This window comes from Triturus cristatus, chromosome 9 (genome assembly GCF_964204655.1).
Source record: "Triturus cristatus chromosome 9, aTriCri1.1, whole genome shotgun sequence".
In the NCBI taxonomy this organism is placed as follows: domain Eukaryota; kingdom Metazoa; phylum Chordata; class Amphibia; order Caudata; family Salamandridae; genus Triturus; species Triturus cristatus.
The window spans coordinates 454500598-454523041 of NC_140592.1; the positions used below are offsets into that span (position 1 = coordinate 454500598).

At 42.1% G+C, this 22444-nt stretch overlaps 1 protein-coding gene across 3 annotated transcripts in view; it reads right to left on the minus strand.

Annotated features, from left to right (window-relative positions):
• Positions 1-22444, minus strand: part of AKT2 (AKT serine/threonine kinase 2) — a 686003-nt gene that overhangs the window by 552486 nt on the left and 111073 nt on the right. The window contains exon 1 of one of the 3 annotated variants that reach the window (XM_085625348.1): positions 8386-8488. The exons of the other annotated variants lie outside the window; for them this stretch is intronic. The gene's annotated coding sequence lies outside the window, so the exon portion shown is untranslated. Of the gene's footprint in view, positions 1-8385; positions 8489-22444 lie in introns of those variants that run through there. 3 annotated transcript variants of the gene reach the window in all.

Sequence of the window (22444 nt, forward strand, 5' to 3'; positions counted from 1 at the left end):
AAACTGACATTCACTTGCACGTTTTTCAAAATGCCATATTACCTATCAACCCTCTGTTGTAAACTCGCTCTAACTCCCTCCCACAGTACTAATGAGCAACCAGATTTACCTTAAACAATATCTTTCTTAACTGGTATGTTCCCCACTATTAACCCCATGGTGGCTCTGAACATGCACAACAAGCTACTTTCCCATGCTTTCCCCAATATTCTTTGTAATACGATCCTCAACACTCCCCCCTTCTTAACTTTCATCCTGCTCCTAATCCCTCCTTGCATATACCTGACCATATTCTTTCCCCTTTTCTTTGATTCGACCATAACACTATCTCTCATTTTTAAATACGTTTCCTGTGTTCGAACACTGTTAATTTTGACACGATCTCTTTCAGAATTACCCCAACTTTTCTTCTTGGCGTTCAACCAGAACCTCTCCGTGCATTGGTCGTGAGGATGAAGCATATTAGTTACCTTTCCACTCCTGGGCGCTCTCCCAATGCACGGAAAACGATCAAGCACAGTCAACCGCTCCCAAGGGCAATCGATTATGTGCCTCCCAATATGCCAGCACCACCTCTGGACGCTCGATGCCAGCCCAAGTCCCGCACTGTAATCGCTTCCGCCGAGTTGATAGTCAGCAGCAGTCTAGGCTCATAGGCCCGAGTCCAAAATGGTGGTGTCCCTGCCCAGTGTTAGAGCTCACCACGCTCTGTCCTCAAATCCCCAGTGTGAGGAACCACGCCGCTCTCCAGGGCCCCAGGGGCCTCTTCCCCACTTCAATGTCCTTCGCAGGCTGCAGGATCAGTGGCACAGTGATCAGCAGCACTAGTTTCCCCTCAGAGGCTCCTCCATGCTTAATTTATGCCCGTAAATGCCGGTGGAGGGCACCAGCATTTATTTTTCCACATCAGATACGGAACAAGAGCAAGAGAGGGACATACACACAGATCGGAAACACAGAGGAAGAGAAAGGCAGCAAAACCCTCACAATGGGAAGAAGCAGGAACCTGCAAGAGTGAGGACAGAAAATTGGAGTATCTGGTAGTGGATTAAAGAAACATGAGGTGGGTTTAAAACTACCATACTTGGCATTCGACACACCAGCGTTTAATTGCACCGGCCGCGGACCTCTGATCAGAGCTTCAGACACTGGCTCTCCTTCTCCCACAAATTAAGCACGGAGCATTCCACACTTCAATTTGAGAGTCTTTTTCAGAGGTGGCTTTCTGTGCCGTACAAATAGATCCCTTGACATCAAAATGAGACACCATGTGTCAAAAGGCAGAGGTTAAGCGTTACAGGCTTTAGTTAGAGGAATAAGAGCCAGGACAATAGCTGTTTAATTAAACCTTCTCTTTTTGCCGTGACACATCGTGGAAGCAGTGGCCAAAGCAGGACTTTGGAACAGGGGCCGAATCTAAAAACCCCACCGGACGCCACAAGCAGCTACTCCTCGCATTTCCCGCTTCGCGGGATACGCTCACAGCAGGACCAGCGAGTAGTCATTTCAAACTGGACTACATCTCCCATAAGGCAGTGGGGCACCTTGAACATCGCCGGCAACGCCCAGAGCAGACCAGGTGCTTAATCTGCACCGGAGGAACAACCTTTGGGAAACCTTCTCTTTTTGCCGTGACACATCGTGGAAGCAGTGGCCAAAGCAGGACTTTGGAACAGGGGCCTAATCTAAAAACCCCACCAGACGCCACAAGCAGCTACTCCTCGCGTTTCCCGCTTCGCGGGATACGCTCACAGCAGGACCAGCGAGTAGTCATTTCAAACTGGACTACATCTCCCATAAGGCAGTGGGGCACCTTGAACATCGCCGGCAACGCCCAGAGCAGACCAGGTGCTTTAAATCTGCACCGGAGGAACAACCTTTGGGAAACCTTCTCTTTTTGCCGTGACACATCGTGGAAGCAGTGGCCAAAGCAGGACTTTGGAACAGGGGCCGAATCTAAAAACCCCACCGGACGCCACAAGCAGCTACTCCTCGCGTTTCCCGCTTCGCGGGAAACGTTCGCACCGGGACCAGCGAGTAGTCATTTCAAACTGGACTACATCTCCCATAAGGCAGTGGGGCACCTTGAACATCGCCGGCAACGCCCAGAGCAGACCAGGTGCTTTAAATCTGCACCGGAAACGCGTACCGCGGGACACGCCGGGCTAACCCCGGGCACAGGGCGGGCCCTCTTAGGCCCTCAGAGGCCCGAGGAGACTGGACTGGGCCAGGGACTCTGGTTGTTCCATCACATGATCATCGGACATTGTAAGCAAACTTATTTTAATATTTTGTATTTAATATAGGACTGCTTTACATTAGTGCCTATATTTAGATGTGGAAAGAATTGTTTACAGGACACTAGATATTGGTGTACCACTGTCATTCTTCTAAAAGGGATTCCATTGCTACTACTGTTATTGGCATACCTGTTAGTTCAAAAGATCCAAAACTCTCTTTTGTATTTCGTGTATTTGTTATTTAGATCATATTGATATGACTTCACGCGAAACAAGAAGTAGTAAAGCTGTGGCAGGTAGCTCAAAACTATCAGGAACATTAGACGATTTTATAGTACGTACGAACACACTAATAGACCAGGGCATTGTCCTCATGGAGAGAAGGGTTTCTCAAGACCTCGCTCTAGCTAAAAGGTCCTCCATGGGTCACATTGCTACAGTTCGAACTCCAGCCCGAACCTCGGATAACACTAAGCAATTCTAACATCTTACATATAAATGCGGTGGTCCATAGCACTTCCGGTGCACATTCTGATTTTCAAGACTGTAGTGTTCTTGAGTCGCAGGGTTTGGTAACCACAGGAAGCACCTTGCTAGCCCCACAGCTAGATAACCAGGCAGATAGCAATAATATCTTAAGAGGGAAAGGGAGGGGAGCTATCCCACCCAAAAAAAAAAGTACGCGGATTTACAAAAAATATCCCTCTATTAAAACCACTAAAGTTGTAGAGACAGGGAAGTGTAATAAAAATGATATAGTCAATGCAAGAGCGGCAAGGCAAAGTCAGGGCCATGAATCTGGGAAAGAAGGGGCTGGCCCCAAAATATTACCGCTGAATATTAGAGATGACATTCCTATAGACAATTCCCTAGCTGATATTTTATCAGATAGCCCAACAGCTGATAGTACAGGTATAAGTATAGGGAATGAAGATCTACTTATACCATCCTTGACAAAATATTTAAGACCCTACTCACTCCTATAGAAGTAAGATTAGATGGGATAGAAAAACAACTTATAGAATTGAAGAAAGAGATAAAAAATGACCATACTACCCAGTTAAAAAAGGTAATTCAGGTACCAGTCCCTACTAGTAAAGTGCAGGTATTAAAAACACCTGATAATGAAATGGAAAAAGGCAGGAATTCAGCATTTAAGGCCCCTACATCTAACTCTAACTTTACCAATACTGATGTAGGTAAAACCAGTGCAAAGTCTCCTCTGGCACATGGAACAGTAGTAAAAAAAAACGGCTCTCTACAGTATACCTACACATAATGATGATAAATTGCATACAGAAAAACGTAGGAATATTAATCTACCCCCAGAAGCATGTGATTACGTAGTTATCCTAACTGGGGTTCTGGAACTAGGCCCTTCAACAATAGAACCATATGAGGCGCTCAGAAACAAAGTGTCACATTGGCTAAATACTAATCACCCATTACCACCAACAACAAGAAGTAACATCTTAATGGTAGAGAGGGCCCCCTGGGTAGGCTACAATAGAAAAAGAACACAAGGGGACTGTGTGGTCGTATCATTTGAAGACCCTCGGTCAGTGGGACATATTTGCTCGGGGGTGCCTAGAAAAAACGGTTCATCGATTGTGGCAAGACCCCTGGCTTATTTTTATACGCCAATGGAACAGCTTGATAATAGATGGAGCTGGACCAGGGACACAAATCAAGCTAGGGGTGGAATTGGGCGGGAGTTGTATAGGGACTCAAATTCTAATAGTTGGGAAGTGGGGGGGGGGGGGGGATGACGGCTGGACTGTAATACAACGTAGGGCCGGGAGGCCTAAATACGGTAGTATACAGCACCGTGGAGAATGGATGGGCCCGCAGTTTGTTCAACCCTTCATCCCCTGTTACAATAGGTTCAGTGGATTGGAGGCCGTTGATTGACTCACAGTACATGGGGAGGAACATACATTTATTTTCAACCCATCCGTCTCACCGGTCATTTCGGTCATGTCTGTTACCAGTCTACCCAGGTCATCTGATCATCATGATAGCTCGCCTCGATTGCTGTCGCCCGGTATACAGGGGGAAAATACCATATTTATAAAAGAACCTAAGGAAGTTCCAGGGCCAATATTAGGAGTCGACCGAATAGACCAACTAGAGCTGAGTGAACAGAACTGTACCAGGCCAGGAGCACTTAGGAAGCCAAGTAAAACCTCACCAGCCGTTAGCAGCAGCTTAAATCATGGCCCCTCTTTAGCTAAGGTTGTTTCATGGAATGTTGCAGGAGTGGGCTCAAAAATAAGTGACCCTGATTGGAACCATTATATAAATTCTTTTGATATCTGTGTTTTACAAGAAACATGGGCTACGAAATCCATGCACAGAGTTGGGTATAGAACTTATCAGTTGGATGCAGTTCCATCAGTAAGAGGCCGTCCTTCAGGAGGGTTGATATGGGTTAGTGTGTCTATAAATATAACCATCCAGCAACTAAGAATTGACTCATTAAATATACTTGGACTGGAATTGGTTACAGTTGATAAACGGGTGATCCATCTTTTTAACGTATATAATAGACCGTGCCCATCTTATAAGGGGTCACTATGTATTGACAAACTAGAGTCAATTCTGGATACTCTGGACCCGGAAACAAGCACGATTATATGTGGGGACATGAACTGCAGTTTTGAGCCCATTGTAGGAATGAACAATTTGTAGGAGGATGAAGATAATGCTAATGGTATACCATCCTTATCTAGTAATGGGGTGGTTGCTGGTACTACCTTAGCTTTTCAAATCACAAGGGTATTGGCAAGCCATGGACTGAGGGCATGCAATGGGCGTTTACCATCTGATAGCCCCAAGGCACCTACTTTTTTGAGACGCAATTGTCAAAGTATAATTGACTATGTTATTGTTTCCTCGGATTTGTGGCCATATACAAAAGACCTGTCGGTCAAAGTAAGATCTGACACTGATCATCGTCCTCTTGAAATTAGTTTTGTAAAGAGTTTAATAATGGGGTTGGAAGCTAAAGAGGGAGGATACCAAGCAGCCCCAGATAATGTTATATTAAGCAACAATCGACGGTCTGTTAAATGGGCATATATCCTAGAACAAGAGGAGTTAGTGGCAAATATTTATAGCTGCCTTACCAACATATTCGACACCTATAATCCCTTTAAAAGTGAACCTGGTCAATTTCTTAAATTACACAAAGTGTTCGTTAATGAACTATTAGAACTCATTACTAAAAGACCAAAAAAAGGGATGGGTGTTGTGAACTTACAGCCTGTAGGTAAATTATGGTTCAATAAAGAATGCCGAATAGCAAAATCTGTTTTGATTGAATCGGTCAAAACCAAAAACCCACTGGCAGTTAAGGAAAGTAGGAAATTATACAATAAGGTGCTGGCCAACGCAAAGTTTTTATGGGACGAGGAATTATGGTCCTGCATGCTGACGGCAGCTAAAATGAAGGACCAAAAGTTATTTTGGGAAACAGTGGCCAAGAGTAACAAAAGGGAGAAGGGCTCAAGAGAGGCTTTTCTTGATGAGGCAACTTGGACTGACCATTTCATGATTTTGTATGCCGCTCAAGGGGCCGAAGGTGCAGTGCAGGAAGAGTATGCTTTGTCGCTTGTAGATGCAGAACCCACACAAATAGTTTTTGACTTACAGGAAAAAGAATTAGCTATTAATTCAGTCAAATACGGGAAGGCGCCAGGGCTTGACAAAGTACCAGGCGACCTATTCAAGCATGTATTGGATATCTGGGTACCATACTTTAATCATTTGTGTAATACTATTGCGGCTGGGGAAACAATTCCGGACACATGGAATGGAGCGGAAATTATTACTATTTTTAAAAAGGGCGATAGAAGCAATCCTACTAACTACCGCCCTATAAGCCTTTTATATATAACCCAAAAAATGTATGCTAGGCATATATTAAATCGCATTAATACATGGTTGGAAGATGAATCAATTTTAACAAAATACCAAGCCGGGTTCAGAGCAAAAACAGGAACCATTGACCAAGTCCTAAGGCTTTGTTGTTTGTATTGGAAATATGTCACCCTTCGCAAAGGCCACTTGTATGTGGCATTTGTTGATTTACGGGCGGCATTTGACCTCATCCCCCGGGAACTTTTGTGAGAATCATTGAAAACTCAGGGACTTCCAGTAGATTTATTAAAATTGGTCATGGGGCTACATACGGACAACTATGCCAAGGTTAGGTGGGGTCCAACTGGGGAACTTACAAAAGCTATTCCGATAAAGAGGGGAGTACGCCAGAGGTGTGTACTGGCCCCGACTTTATTCTCCCTGTTTGTTAACGACATTCCGTCTTACATGGAGTGCAGTGATAATGATTCACCAAGACTGGGGGGCGAACGGGTCTCGTCCCTCCTTTTGCGGACGATACCATCCTCATTTCCCAAACACCACGGGGCCTTCAAAACCTACTGGAAAGGTTTCAGTCCTATTGTATCTCGAAAGGTTTAGAAATTAATACTAAAAAAACGAAATACATGGCCCTGAGCCCGCATAAACATTTTAGGAAAAATGTAATGTTAAATGGACAGAAGCTTGATTATGTGCAGAATGTTATTTACTTAGGTGTATCTATAGATTCATCTTTAGCATGGAGATCACAGCTAGAAAGGACTAAGATAGTCTTTAAACAAAACGGTCTCCCAATCCTTAAAAGACATAATAAATGCTTGAACAAGGCAGTAACCCCTGCCCTAGAGATCTTCAAGTACAAGGAACAATTAGCGGTACTATATGGGGCAGAATTATGGGGACCCGCATGTAGAAGTACATTTGAAAGCCTTGAGAACAAGTTCTTCAGGGGGTTGTTAAAATTATCTACTAATACCCCATTGACACCCCTCCTTCTGGATCTAAACATGAAACGAACAGATCAACACGCAATATTAAGACCATTATTGCTGTGGGTCAGACTGTGGACGACTCCAGAATTACTCGACTACAAGAAAGGCTTGAAAGAAGTTATGGATCTCGATAGCTGCAATAAAGTTTATTGGTTCAAGCACGTTAAAACTTGGCTAGGCATGATTGGATTAGCCCATTTTTGGAATGATCCTGAGGCTATGAACTCGTGCTCTAGGAAAATTGTTAAATTATCATTTTGGTCATATGTGAGCTACGAGTCAGTGTACATAAAAACCCATGGTCCATTGACTGATAATTTTTTATTGTTTAAAGATGTAGCACTTTTTGAATCTTTTTTAGATGAGATCCATCCGCTGTTATCAAAAACTCTGTACCTAAAATTTAGATATGGTACACTTAGAACCAAGGCGCTTGAAAAAAGCTGGGCGAAGTTAAGTAGTGATCTTTGTACTTCATGCACTCATGATACAAAGGAAGATGATTTACATATACTTTTCTTTGCTATGTAATACCAAGGAAAAAGTGGATAGTGCCACTTTGTCTTAAAATTGGTTCGAGATCCTACAAGGAGGCTGGCAGAATTCTAAAGACTGACACCAGCCAGGTGATAGTTTTTGGAGTCAGTAGATTTCTTCTTGCTGTTAACTTCATTAGAATAAAGTTGGGCCTACATTTTTAATATAAATGCACAACTATTGTTCATCAAATATCTTAAAATGATTAGGATGATCATGTACTCAAATCGCATGTCTAATTATCCAACCTGGAGGATTATTCAAAAGTTTTAAACTTTTTTTTTTTTTTAAATTTGGTATAACCTTTTAAAAATTATGTCCTAGCGGTTAGTGATTTAACTATTCTTTAATAGTTCTTAAATTGTATTTATTATTAATTGTATTATTAATTGTTGTATAATTTTCGCCCAGGTAAATCGTGTTTGTTAAAGAATCTTGTAATTAGATACTGTGTACCCGGACGCAATGAATACACATAGAAATAGGTTAGGTTAATTAATCCTGTTATCCCTTTTTTATGTTAGGAAGTGTCAAATTGTAAGAGAAATGAATGTTTTTATTGTATCTTTTATGATGCCAATGCATCGAAATAAAGATTTAAATGAAATTAAATTAAATTAAATTAATCTAAGGCAGTCTAATTCGGAGGCAAAATTTACTTTCCACAATGACGCTCAAATTATAAAATGTAAAACCCAGATTGGAAAAAAGGTTCAACACCACTGATGGCTTACATAGTCCCCAACGTTCCATTAGTGCCTGGATCTCGGCCTCATCATCTTTGTCTATCCTGTTCTTCATTAGTACGAGAAGCCCAGCTACAGATCTCTTCTTTAAGAAATAAGCTCAATTGCTTAACCGGTTTCCAACTCTAAGATGAGACAGTAAATATAATTGTTTTTAATTATCGTTTTATGGTTGGCAAATACACAGTAAAATACCCCCAAATTTATTAAAAACCAAGGTTTGAAGACGTTGAGTGGTGAAGTTGTTTTTCTAGTTGTACATGTGCAGACACCAATATATTACAAGCACAACCAAAGCGTACCTTACCTAAAACAATACTCCTCATAGGACACAGATTCCAGACCCTTTAGTGGCACATTCACTCTGCAGTTTTCTTACTTCCACAGCAAGGTTGTAATCCACAGCACACAACCAGCAATAAAAAGTACACACCCACCTTTAATTAAATGTGCTTTTATAAATATCATGCTTTCCACTGTTTGTTTTCAGATGGCTAAGTGATATTTGAATACTGAATTTCTTGCGTGAGAATTATTGTAAAAAGGCTTGAGTCCTCATTTACCCGGTCTCCCTTCATCTCCGGTGCCTGATGAAGAGATGGATGAGGAACCTGACTCATCAACCATACCCAAGGCCGTGGTTTGTAAAAAGCTGTAGCTTATCTCCATAGATAGTTGTAATGGAAACGCTACACTGAAGTAAGTAATAATTCTTTATTAGGGACTAAGCATGTAGTAGGACTGGCTGCTGGGCACCTCAACTGCGCACCCCCCCCCCCCCAAGGCGTGGACCCACGTCTCCTAGGATACCTGCATTGTGACCCTGAACATTCTACAAGGTGTCACATGACCCCTCACAGTTCTGCAAGTACCCAACACTACACACCTCCCCCAGCCCACAATGGAAAAATAACCCCCAAAAATAATTAAATAACATTAAACATACAATTAAAGGTTGCATGTACTATTTTAACATTACTTATCTTCGTGAAAATGATAAAGTATTTTGAATACCTATACAAACACAGGAATTAAATCACACATGTAATCATCCAGTGCAACAGATCGCTTCTCGATCTTTTACTAGCATATTCACTCTTTTTCCCAGTATTCTCAAATATACTGCCTTCAGAAACTACCTCCTTCGTTTTCTAATCCTTTCCGGTAATTTCATCTGCACTGTGTCCTGTGACTATATCATTAGTTTTACCACCAGCCCCCTCCAAACTTTCCTGATTCGCATGCTATCCTTAATCAGGCTCTAACTTTACCCATTTGTTGCTCCCTTTGTTAACTTGTCTTAACAGTGCCACTCTTAAGATTCCAGCATTTCTCATTTTCTAGTCTGTGAAATTTTTCATCACCTCAATAATATGTTGAGGTTAAAAAAAGAAAAAACAATTATATATATATATATCCTACCTTAAGATCAGCATGTTTTGTACTTTGCATCATAATATTTTTTATATTAGTCATTTTGTTGCAAAAGATTGTTAATGACTTCTAAAGATGACCAACTTACATTACCTAGAATGTTTAACCATTCAGGATTCTATTTCGATCTGGGCTTCCTTCTCTTCATAAGTTAAAATGGAGAAAACTTTGTTGCCTCAACCTCCGTATGACCATACAGTTTTAAAAACTTGTATTTCCCTGGAATATTGTTTCTGCATACCAATTGAATTACCCCTTTCAATACCCTCATGTATCGCTCCACCATACCATTTCCACTGGGATTGTACAACAAGGTTATTCTATGTAGAATTCCATACTTGCTCAAATACTGTTTAATCAAATCTGAAGTAAATTGCACACCATTGTCACTAATAGTAGCGGGAGTAGCTTAATTTAGGAAAATCTCATCAAAATGTTTCACAGTGTTGGTGTCTAATTTCCTAATGATTTTCAAAATAGACCACTTAGAAAACATGTCCATAATAGAAATTATGTACTTTCCTGAACTTCCCGCAGGTCTCATAATATCCACATCAACATACTCCCACAGGAATCCAGGACACAAAGTCAGGCATTAAAGTCTTAAGAGTTCTATCTGCAGACATGCATATGCCCCACTCTCTCACTTCTTTTTCCAATTAGGTGTCAATACCAGGCCACCAGTAGACACTTTTCACATTCATCTTAGTCTTAATGATCCCTACATGCCCTTCATAACACTCGGAGATTATACAAAAATGTCTTAAGAATTCAGGGTGGAACGAGTTTTTCTCCTCACACAACATTAGGTCATTGCACTTTAACCCACTTCTTGCCTGCCAGACGGGTCAAAGTTCTTTCAACTCTACTTTTGATGGCTCTTATGGACTAAGTCACCTTCTTTAGTGTTAAATCTTTGTTTTATTCAGCATCCCACTCTTCCTTCGTGAAAGCATCCATTCCATGATCCCATAACCATGCAACCTAGACATCATCCAAAAATTAATCTGTGTGTTTCGGAAATTTGAATGGGCAGCCACGATACACAAAAAAAAAATAATAATAATCAGTTAAAGCATTCTTATTTCAAGGTAAATACTAGACTGTAAATGAAATCTAGTAATCCAACAGAAATCCTGGCCAACCTTGAGGCTGCATTGTTCATATCCACATTTGTCAATACCTTAACCAAAGGCTTATGGTCACACTTAATAGTAACTTCTCGGCCCCAAATAAATGAACAAAAATGTTCAAGTGCCCAAGCACACGCCAACGCCTCCAATTCAATTACTGCATACTTTTCTTCAGCTGGTGAGAATGATCTTGATGCATAAGCAACGATTCGTTTGTTACCGTTTTTATCATACTATGATAATCCTGCCACAAGACCTATGCTACAAGCATCAGTGATGATCATACTTTTTCCCATGGGATCAAACCCTTGCCACAAATACATTTTTCACATCTATAAATTCCTTTAGACCATTCAAATTTCAGTCTGGCTTCAAGTAGCCGACTAATGTGGAAAGTTCTCATAGAAAAATTGTTGACAAATTTGGAAAAAATTCAACTAGTCACTTCTTCCTTACTTTTAGGACTGGGAGTATCTTCTTCCTTACTTTAAGGACTGGGAGCATTTTTAATAGCTTCCACTAGTTTAGCCTTAAGCTAGATCCCGATCGCACTGATCTCATGACCTAAATATGTCACCTGCCTTTCAGAAAATCTGCATTTAGCATACTCTTACAGTTAAACCATGTTAGTTCAACAAAGAAAACTCGTTTAAGTTTGTCATCATGGTCATTACTGTCCTTACCCATTACAAGAATATAGTCTTGAAAAACGAAAACGTGGGCTAATTTTCCGAAGATCTTGAGCATTAAGTGCTGAAAAACAGCAGCCATCAACCCGAATGGCATTCTTGTGAACTCAAAACATCCCACATGTGAAATAAAAGCGGTGTACTTCTTTCTATCCTCACACAAAGGAATTTGGTGGTATGCTTGAGATAAATCTATGGTGGAAAAGAACTCTATGCCCCTAGTTTTAGTCAACATCTCGTTGATTTGGGGTAATAGCAATTGGTCAACCGAAATATGAGCATTGAGGTGGCGAAGATCAACACAAACTGATATTGCCGTTCGCTTTCCTTGCAACCACTAACAGAGCTATCACACCATCCTTTACTAATCATTCCAATTCTTTATAATTACCCTTTCTTTCCTCTTCCTTTATAGATGTGGGCACATTCCTGAGATTATGTATTTTGGGAAAAACATTCTCCTTCCAAACTATTTTGTGCTCAAATCTTTCCATTTTGCCAATACTTCTGGCAAAAAATTTAGGAAATTCATCACACATTCTTTTCCCTAAAATCTCCCCCTCATCAAGCACCAATACTCGTTCTATACCATTGGGATCTAAAACTATAGGATTCCTCTGATCCCGCCATCCCAGAACTAAAGGACCTTTCTTGAAAATATAAACTTTACCCAATGCCTTCCTGTTCTTGAATCAAAGGAGTAAATTTCTGTACCCTAACATTTCTATTGTTTTGCCAGTAGAACTCTCGGGTGCAATACCTGTTTCATAAAGAAGAGAACCCAATTTTGTTCTCAAATGTATCCTTCCATATGGACTCATTCACAATAGTGAATGGTGAACCAGAATCTGCAGCAATGTGAACCTCCCCCCCCCCCCCCCCCCACAATTTTCATAAAACACAAAGGTTTATATTTGTCGTTCTTATTTTCAATTTTTAGGACTACTTTCTCTCTTATGTTCATAACACTTGAATCATCATCATCTTCACTAGAGTAATATGTTGCACTCTCCTCAATATATTTAACTTCACCTTTTCTTAACACTTTTTTTAACACACAAGCACAATGCCCCATTCTACCAAAAATGCTGCACTTTGTGTTATGGCCAGACAATTCCTATTATTAGCCAGACTGTTCTTACTATCGCACCTAAAGCATTTAAGTTCCTTTCTTGCAGGTTTTTCATCCCCTTATTTTCTCTGTACACCTTTGCTGGCTTTAAATACTTTAAGTTGGTTGGCCATTATTCTAGCTACTATTTCATGTTCTGCAAGCAAATTCTCTTTCTTGAATGCTTTAGCACACCTGCTCGACAACTCAGCTTTTCTTCCGACCAACATTACAGCTTTCAAAAGGACTGTCCCCATTTACCCACAACCTCTACTGAATAGATGGGTCATGAGCATGCATTACAACTTGGTCTCTTACTAGTTCTTGTACGATTCCAAAATGACAAGCCAATGCTAGTTTTTTTAAAGCAGTTACATATTCTTCAATTGACTCATTCTTCTACTACTTCGTAAAAACAATTGTAACAAGTAATTCCTATACATAATTTTGGAGAAAAATAAGTATCTAATTGTCTAAGATCTTCACCATGTTAAGCTGGTTATAAAATCTCAAACCCTCAGGGCCTAAAGAGTGCAATATTAATACCTTTTTTCCTTTCTGTAGATAGTTTGTTGGAGTGGTCAAAAGTGGAGATATAATGAAAAATATATTCCTTCCACTGTAACCACTAAACTGGTGGATACCCCGGAATACGCAGGAACTCTTTGGGTGGATTCACAGTTATATTCGGTGCAGGAATTGCCATGGTTAGAGTGTTTTAAACCCCTTTACTTTTGTAACGAAACAATAGTCAAACTTTTGCAGGCAAATAAATACTGTACAGTAAGTAAATCACATTAAATAGTATAAAAACATTAATGTGCACAGAACAGCGAAAGAAAGAACAAGAAATATTGCAGGACCGCATAACAAAAAGGAGTATGTACCAATCAGCTGTGCAGATCAGTGTAAGCATAAGGTGCTGGGTTGCACTCAAGAATACTGTAGCATGCTGTGGGAATTAGCGAACAGCACTCAGAAGAATGCTTCAATTTATGCTGTGCAAATCAGCAAAATGCTTTCGCTGCAGTGCACACCTTTAAGATAGGCTATAGTATTGCTTTGTCCCCCTAGCCACACATTAGGAGATTGTGTAAGGTGTGTTCCATGCTTTGTCTTCCCATCGCCCCCCACTACCACTTCCTGTCAAGAACTGCTTCGGACACTGTACGTTGTCCCCCGTCCTGGGAAGCGCACGCTGCTATTTCGGACTCTCATTGCCTAGAGTGTGTGTTGTATTTATTAGAAAATGAAACTGTTTTTTCCGATTGCTCTTGGCCTATGGCCACGGCCGGTTGCATGTGCTCACGAACTTCCGGGAGCTTCGCCTCTGGTTCATTTGAATGTGTGGCGTTGCATTGCGGGCCCTCGGGCTCTGTAGCGGCCGGCCTTGGTGGTTGTAGGCCCTTGTATGTATTTTTATTGTGTAATAAAGGTTTCTTAAAAAAAAAAAAAAAGAGGCTATAATTTGCTGTGGACAGCTCGGCACATAAATGGAAATAAACTGGCCTGCTGTGTGAACCAGTGAAACCTAAATTGCCAAACCACACATATGCTGTGTGAATCGGCATCAGATAATCTGCCGAACCGCACTGTACGTCACAAAGTAGTAAATATGCTGAAATGCTGCCCCTATTAAGCTGTGCGAATCAGTGTGTGAAAATACAGCAACAGGTTCACACCAAACGGCAAGGGAAAGGCTTGAAACCAACACGCGTTGAAAGGTGACAATGAAGTGCAGTTGTAACCGGAGGAAATGTGCCGAAATGCTGCCCCAATTAAGCTGTGAGAATCAGCGTGTGAAACGTAGGCCATCGGCTCGCACTGAACAGCAAAGAATTGCCTTGGGAGCAACAGTGGTTGAAAGCGGTTCCCAGGCAACAAGCGGTAACAGTGAAAGCTGATCGAGCCCAAACACCGGAGACGCCTACACAGCAGAGAGCAGTCCAATAGTTGCTAGACAAAGCACAAGCCTTGCGCATTTTAGCGTGCGGAGTGTGCACATGCAGCGTTTTACAGCAAAACAGTGATTAAAAGAGGAAAACATTTTCCCTTCCTCATGTGACCACAGTGCCCGTACGGCCAGAAAGGAAGACTGTACGGCCGGAAAGGAAGAAATTTCCAACATCAAAGCTTCCGCAGTCACACAGTTCAGTGTTGTGGTGAAGCACGTAGAGTAGGAACAGGAATCACAGCTCCCGGCACGAGTAGTGTTCGCCGCCTCGTCGCTAAATCGTCACCACAAAAGTGTAGTGACGACACTACACTGAAGTAAGTAATAATATTTTATTAGCAACTAGGCATGTAGTAGGGTCGGCTGTTGAGCACCTCATCCACCAACTGCAGACCCCCCCCCCCACCCCAGAAGTGAGGACCCCGCCTCCTAGGAGACCTGCATTGTTGTGACCCTTAACATTCTACACGGCGTTGCATGACACCTCACTGTTCTACAAATACCCAACACTACAATACTGAACAAGACTGAAAAGAAATATCAAGTATGTTGATGGAAGAAACCCAGCACAAATATCCACTTCAAGCTGAGGGCTTCAGACGGACCCAAGCAAAGGTGGAGTAGGGGTGTAGTCAGGCTCAGAAGACATGCCCAAGACGTTCGCTCTAGAAACGCAAAACATAGGCAGGTGAATAGCGTTTTGTAAAATCAGCCCTTTCTCCTATCATTTCCATCTTGAGTGCCAATTTTCCATGATTTATCAAGGAGCAAAGAATCAAATGCAATGTTTGAAATGCACGAGGTTACTAATAAATAAATACATTTAACAAATAGGAGGCTGGCAAGTGTGCAGTCTCGTCAACTTCATCATCACTGTTTGGTTAAGAGATTTTGAATAAAAACAAACGCAAATGCAATTCATAGATAACCCGCTACTGTATCTCAACAATGAGCTGCTGTGCATAGAAACGTGGGGTATAAGCTCTCGAAGAGACCAGGATACAAAAAGCAGGAAGTTACTGAATTGTAATACGTAAGGACTGTACTACACAGCACAATCTAAAGTTATGTTGGTAAGTACTTACATTATAACATTTACATTGTGATGCAGAGGGAATTGGTCCTGAATCACAAGACTGTGTGGCATGCCTCTTCTGATTTTAGGACTCTGGGTTCCAGGCTCGAAAGTTGTCAATTTACCATATGCTTTCATTATTGGAATTGGAGGGACATTTTCCAGAAAGGATCTGCTGCTAATTTAAGAAGCATTGGCATAGCCAATAGGTCTTGCCTTTGGGACCTTATAAGTATTTAATTATACAGCACAATATCCTTGGTGCAACATCAACTGCTGCATGGCTAAACACTTATAATGTCCCAAAGGCAAGACCTATTATAGTCCCCGACGTAACCAATATTGACAAAACCAGGGTATCCACTAGTGGTGTAACACAGAATGATGGGGTTCCTGCAGAATGTAATGCTGGACCCTGCCCAAAGAGTCATGTGTCACAGGTATTCAAAGGCTTTAGTTTAAATCGGGAACCACCCATTGCGGGGGGATGCGTAGTACTATAGCCTGTGTTACGCCCAGAGTTTTAAGTAAGATGAATAAACTGGGGGTCTCTGAAAGGAGCATGGGCGATATCAAAATTGGCATGGCTTAAAACACCTAAGCTAAAAATCTTTGCTGAGCACTGGTATTTTGCCACACGGGGTGGACGGCCAGCCCCCCCCCCCCCCTTGCTTCGCCACTGGCCAGGAGCAACCTGTGTCGTGAGTGGGTCCCTAGCCTCTCTGTACAGCCCCTACCTGAGAACTGCTCCAAAGACTGCACCAATTCAATTGTGTCCATCAACCACTAGAGACTGTAAGGTACAACTGCTGTCATGGACACCAGAAAATCAAGAAGACCCTCTTCCATCTGTGAGTGTGATCAGTCTAGGAAGCCATAACTGCACCTAGACACTGAGAGCCACATAAGGCTAGGAGGCTGCAACTGCACCTACTGGCTGCGAACCTGATCACTCTGGGTGGCCTCAACTGCTGAAGGGTCTGTGCCATGAACCTGGCTAAGCCTTACTGCATGTACCCGATGATGTCTGCACCAAAGAGAGGCTACCATGAAGACGGAAGGCATGGACTGTACTGCTTCACCATCCAGGTGCCCAGTAAATGTGTGGATTAATTTCTGTTGGTCAAGTAGGTACAACTAACGTTATTGGGCAATATTTGCTTTCACTAGCATGCCATAAATATATATTCCACATTTTGTGGAGATTCAACATGGTTTCAAAGTTATTAGCAAGCCAGTAAATGCCTTTCCAATGGAAAGTGCCTCTGAACCATAGCTACAGACTTGCGCGCTGATGAGCTATATATATATATATATATATATATATATATATATATATATATATATATATATATGATCAAGCCTGTGGCAACGCAGCCGAAACGCGTCATGCTGACTGATTTGGCAAAATAAAGCACAATATTCAAATTTGCACTTTTGTGGTCTGTACCTGTGTTCAAGTTACCAATGGAAGTGGTAATCCAGGATCATTTGGTGTTATATATATTACCTACTGGCGGTCGCCAGTAGGTAGTTATAGTTAGGACCTAGTTACGATAGGAAAATGGCAACATTCTATTCGCAATAACTTTGGTGCCGATTGATGAATCTTCGGGAAATTTTCAAAACTAATTCTTTGTTGAGATCAGCTCCTATGTTGGAAGTTTGGGGCTGATTCGTCAAGGGGGGGGGGCCTAGAAAAAAGGGGAGGTAGAAAGCATGCTTTTGTTTATTTGGTGTAAATTCATTCAGTAGTTTGAGAAATATTGAAATTTACAGATATCGATATTTGGGAATTCTGCCATCTGATTGGCAGAGGCGTTACGAGCACAAGCTTGCTGCTGATTGGCTGCGAGCGTTTGCAACTAGGAAGTGCCATTTTGTGATTCCGTTGAAGCGAGTAAGGGGAAAAAAGGGCAACAAATGTGGGAAAGAGGAGGGTAGGAGCACTGTAACCTCTGTGGGGTGTTTAGGGTGTGCTATAGAGGGGGTGCGAAGCGAACTACTCATACCTACCGGTCTAAAAGTGCTGGGTACGGAAATTAAGTGAGGTACTGCGTAGTCTGATGCTGCTAAGGTGAGCTGCTGCGGGAGTCTGGGATAAAAGCGTGAGCCTAAACGGTGTGTCTTATGGTGTGAAGTCATGTGCCCTGGCCGCTGCAGCACACCTGTGGAAGTAGTGTCAGCATGTGTTTATACCTACTAGGATGAATTACTGACTCCTACTGGTTTGAAAGTCTTGGGGTACGGAAAATATGTGAGGTATTGTCTAGAGTCTCATGGTGCTAAGCTGAGGTGCTGCCGGAGTCGGGGATGAAAGCGTGAGTCCAAACTGTGTGTCATATGCGGCGAGTCATGTGCTCTGGCCGCTGTGCCACATCTGTCAAGTAGTGTCAGAATGTAGTTATACCTACTCGGAGGAACTTTTGTTTTGAACATTGTAACTAGTGTATGGTGCTTAGGGGGTGTTATACAGGGAGTGCAAAGGTAAATTTGTGCGTATCAAATCAATACGTTATTTGTAAAGCGCAAACTACTCACCCCTATGGGTCTGAAGGCCCTCGAGGCCGGCGTGGAAATTTTGTGAGCTATTAAGTGATCTATAGCCCAGAGTCACATGGTGCTGAGCTGAGGTGTCCAAAGGTGTCCTCCATAAGCATTTCCAAAACTACCCCAGTCAATGTGCCTAGGTCATTTCCACCACAATGCACAATCATGAGGTCAGGGTGTGGAAGATGCAAAGAGGTTTTAACCAAAGGTAGCAATTGGTGCAACTTCCATTTTCTCTGTGTAAACCATTTAATGTCCACGTTTTGTAAACCTAGGTCTAAGTCAATACGTCTGTGTTATGCATACCTCTTGCACCTGAAAATATAGCTAAATCCTACGATCCACACTAGCATTTTGAAGGTATGGTTGGAAGGTATGGAAAGATGTCTGTAGCTCATGCACTTCCTTGGTAGAATAAGAGATATGTTTAAAGATGGGGGAAGTACCTTTTTTTGCCATACAAAACGATACGTGATTGGGAGTTGAAAAGCATTCTTTTTTAAAAGTAGGGTGCACATTCGTTTTGTGGAAAAGCATCTTTGTGATTGGTTAAGAAAAAGCAGTTTCAACGTGGAGTACATATCATAGGATAAAATTTGCTCAACTAAACCACAGCTGCTTCTTGCATTTGGAAGGCACTGTTCAAACTTAAAACTATTGTGAACTTTTAACCTGCACGTGCCGTTAAATGTTCGAGAAAATGTTGCGAAAAAATATAGTTAAGTTTAAAAACATTTATGAACTTTTAACCTGCACAGGTTGCAGAAAGTGTGTTGATAGAAATCAGAAGTGCAACGTATTCTATGTGTTGTTAAATATCAAAAAAACTGTTTATATGGAAAATTAAAAAGAAACCAATAGAGAGAAGTTTTCAAACCTAAAAGAATCAAGGAACTATTCTAATTTGTTCTTTACATGTGTTTATGTGTGGAGCAACAAAGTTATACACACAACAGCACCAGGAAGAGGAAGAAGCAGGGAGTGGGAGGGGCGGGGGGGGGGGGTAGTTGAGATGGACAGAATGGCACACATGCACAATTAAGTACAGCACAAGTATAGACAAATAATGGCCAAAATGAAACACACCAACAAGGAGCACAAGTCACACAACCCGCCAACATCACACCACTGAACAAGGCGCTGCATTCATACAGGATGTGTACAAAGGCCAGTCGTTGGTGTTGTGGGATGTCTGCGACCGCGGTTATCATGGATGAGAGCACGTGGCACATGGGCGAGTTCGCTGTGTGTTACATTGCCAAACAGCTGCTTCTCCGTCCCACAAACCCCTACACTTTTCTACGGTGCGCTGTTGTATCTCGTGCACTCGTATGGCACACCATTGTAATGCGTATTCGCGCATGTCCTGATGCATTCAAACTACACCATCACAGTGCCGTTTGGAGGTGGTGCATGACACTTTACAACATCGAGTGCTGCGGCCTTTGTGGCAGGCCACACCAGAACACAGACACACTTACCGCCCTTCCTGTACACGGACATGTCTGAGACACCCTGTTCCCCATGCTGGATAGGCACACCCCTGCGCTGACCTGTGTACTCCGGACCAGCACATGCCGGTTGTGCATGTAGGAGGATGTGTGCGTAGCTACATGTCCAGGCTCACTGCCAAAGCTGAGGTGACAGTACACCGTGATGTTGCAGGGATCGTGCCTATCATGCTAAGACAATGACCACAGGGACACACTTGCTCAGATGCGGGTTTGGGGGACGTTGGCGGTCGTGGAGTTGTTGCGATGAGTCCTGTGGCCCTCATGGATATCCCTGCATCATGCTCATTGATTCTATGGCACCTGTGGGTGTTCTGGTGTGGCTCTTGGCTGTATTCAGTTTCATGGTGCAGGTAGTCGTCCTGCTTAACACCAGCAGAAAGCAGGTGTAAAATACCTGGTGCTAACGTGGCTTATCGCCCCAATTTGTTTCGCATTGCAGTTGGTGTGAAAATTGTGATGTGATTTTTTTCGTGTGCAGAAAAATATACGAACTGAGCAGTGCATCTCGTCAAGATCCAGCACTTGACGAACTATTCCCAATCAATTTAAATACAATGAGAGTTCTTAATTGATTTTGTGTGTACACTGTAAGTGCAGCCACTACCTCAATGCAATTCAATACAGGATTTTAGTATTTAGAATAAATTGCAAAGGTGCACCTCGTGTCTTTTTGTACGGGAACGGCTAGTCTGCATTTCATTATCAGCACTTCAATGGAAGTAAAGTTGAGATAAATCTAACACACTATTCAGATGGTGAAAACTGCCGACATCACCAGTATTCCCACGATAAGTGCCCCAAAATTTAACACCATGGTGGACTCCATTATATAACAGTAATAAGAACAAGAAAGAGTCACACAGCAGTGAAGAGAACAACCAAAAACGTTATTGATTTTTGTTAAACTTTATTTTTAATAAATATATATGTAAACGAAAAACTATATATATATGAATATCAGGCGCATCCTTCCACTTCCCAGCGGGCGAGGAGGAAAAGCACACGGACACCAGACGTGCTTCATAAAGATTTATTCAAGGTTAGTGATGGCGAGGCATGTCATTACGCGTTTCGGCCACCAGGTGGCCTTGATCACATCTATATATATATATATATATATTCACTGAAAAAACCATAGGTTTCACACATGTTATAGTTAGCGGAAATTTTACTGATAAAAAACCAGTGAAATTCCCCCGTTATAGTTAGTGTAGGCAACTATAACTCACGCGACCGCAATCCTCTGCTGATGCTAATACTGTATTTAGACACGTATTTGCCCATGTCTTCTTCCATACATTTTTAGCTATACATACATTTCAAATATTTTTTTTTCATAAAGACACATATGTCATCAGCAGAAGATTGCGGTCGCGCGAGTTATAGTTGCCTACACTAACTATAACGGGGGAATTTCACTGGTTTTTTATCAGTAAAATTTCCGCTAACTATAACATGTGTGAAACCTATGGTTTTTTCAGTGAATTTGCAAGGTTTTTTAAATGCTAATTCCTAACTATAACGTGTGTGAAACCTATGGTTTTTTCAGTGAATTTGTACGGTTTTTTAAATGCTAAGTTACTTTACGCCATTCGTGGCGTGCGCGCCCACTTAACACAGTTCGTTCCGTGCGCGCACAGTGCGTGCACAGTAAGCACGCGGTGCGCCCACTTTACGCAGTTAGTGCCGTGCACGCACGGTGGCCACGCGGTGCGCTACGCGCACCGCGTGCCCACGTTACGCTAGATGGGCCATGTACGCAAGATGCGCTTTGCGCACATGGAGGACATATGATGCACTTCGTTTTGAAAGGTAATATTTTAATTTTTATAAGCCATGCACAAATGGTGCCCTTCGGACATCATTTGCACACGGGGTGGAGAGAGTGTTGTTAATTTTTTCTTTTATTATTTTTGTTTAAAATATTGTGGTTTTTCACAACACAAATAAGCCCTGCATATTTGGTGGCCTGCGGTCACCAAAAGCACAGGGGGTGGGGAGAGTGTGGATAGTGTTTTTTTTTTTTACATTTTTTACCGTACGCGTACGGTAAGCGTAATCGGCGAAATTAGCGAAAAAATAAAAATTGCATTTTTGGCCTTGGGGGGTCTTTGGGGACTCCCTCAACATGGCTATGTGTGTGGGAGCTGTCTAAACAGCCCCTTTATATGTTTATTGGTTTTATTTAACAACCTAGCTCTCAGTGCGAGAGAGAAAATGGCGGCCGCCGCTTCCTGGTTTCGGCTGTTTCGAATGTTTACTAAGATCTAAGAGCCAATCAGAATCGCGCTCGCGCATGCCACCGTACGCGTACGGTAAGCTTACGGTAAGCGTACCGTAAGCTGGCTCAGATATATATATTGATTTAAAGGCTATTTCTCAGAATCTACTGAACAGATTACACCAAACCTACAAAAGGCACTTCCTTGACCTGAGGACTACCTCTCTGCCAAATTTCTAGTAATTATGTTCAGCCGTTCGGGCTGTAGCCCTGTCTAAAGGTCCTATGGAAAAATGCATGGGAAAAACGCGTTTTGGGACCCCCCTTTTATCTCAGCCCCCGCTTGACGAATCCCCCCGAGACTTT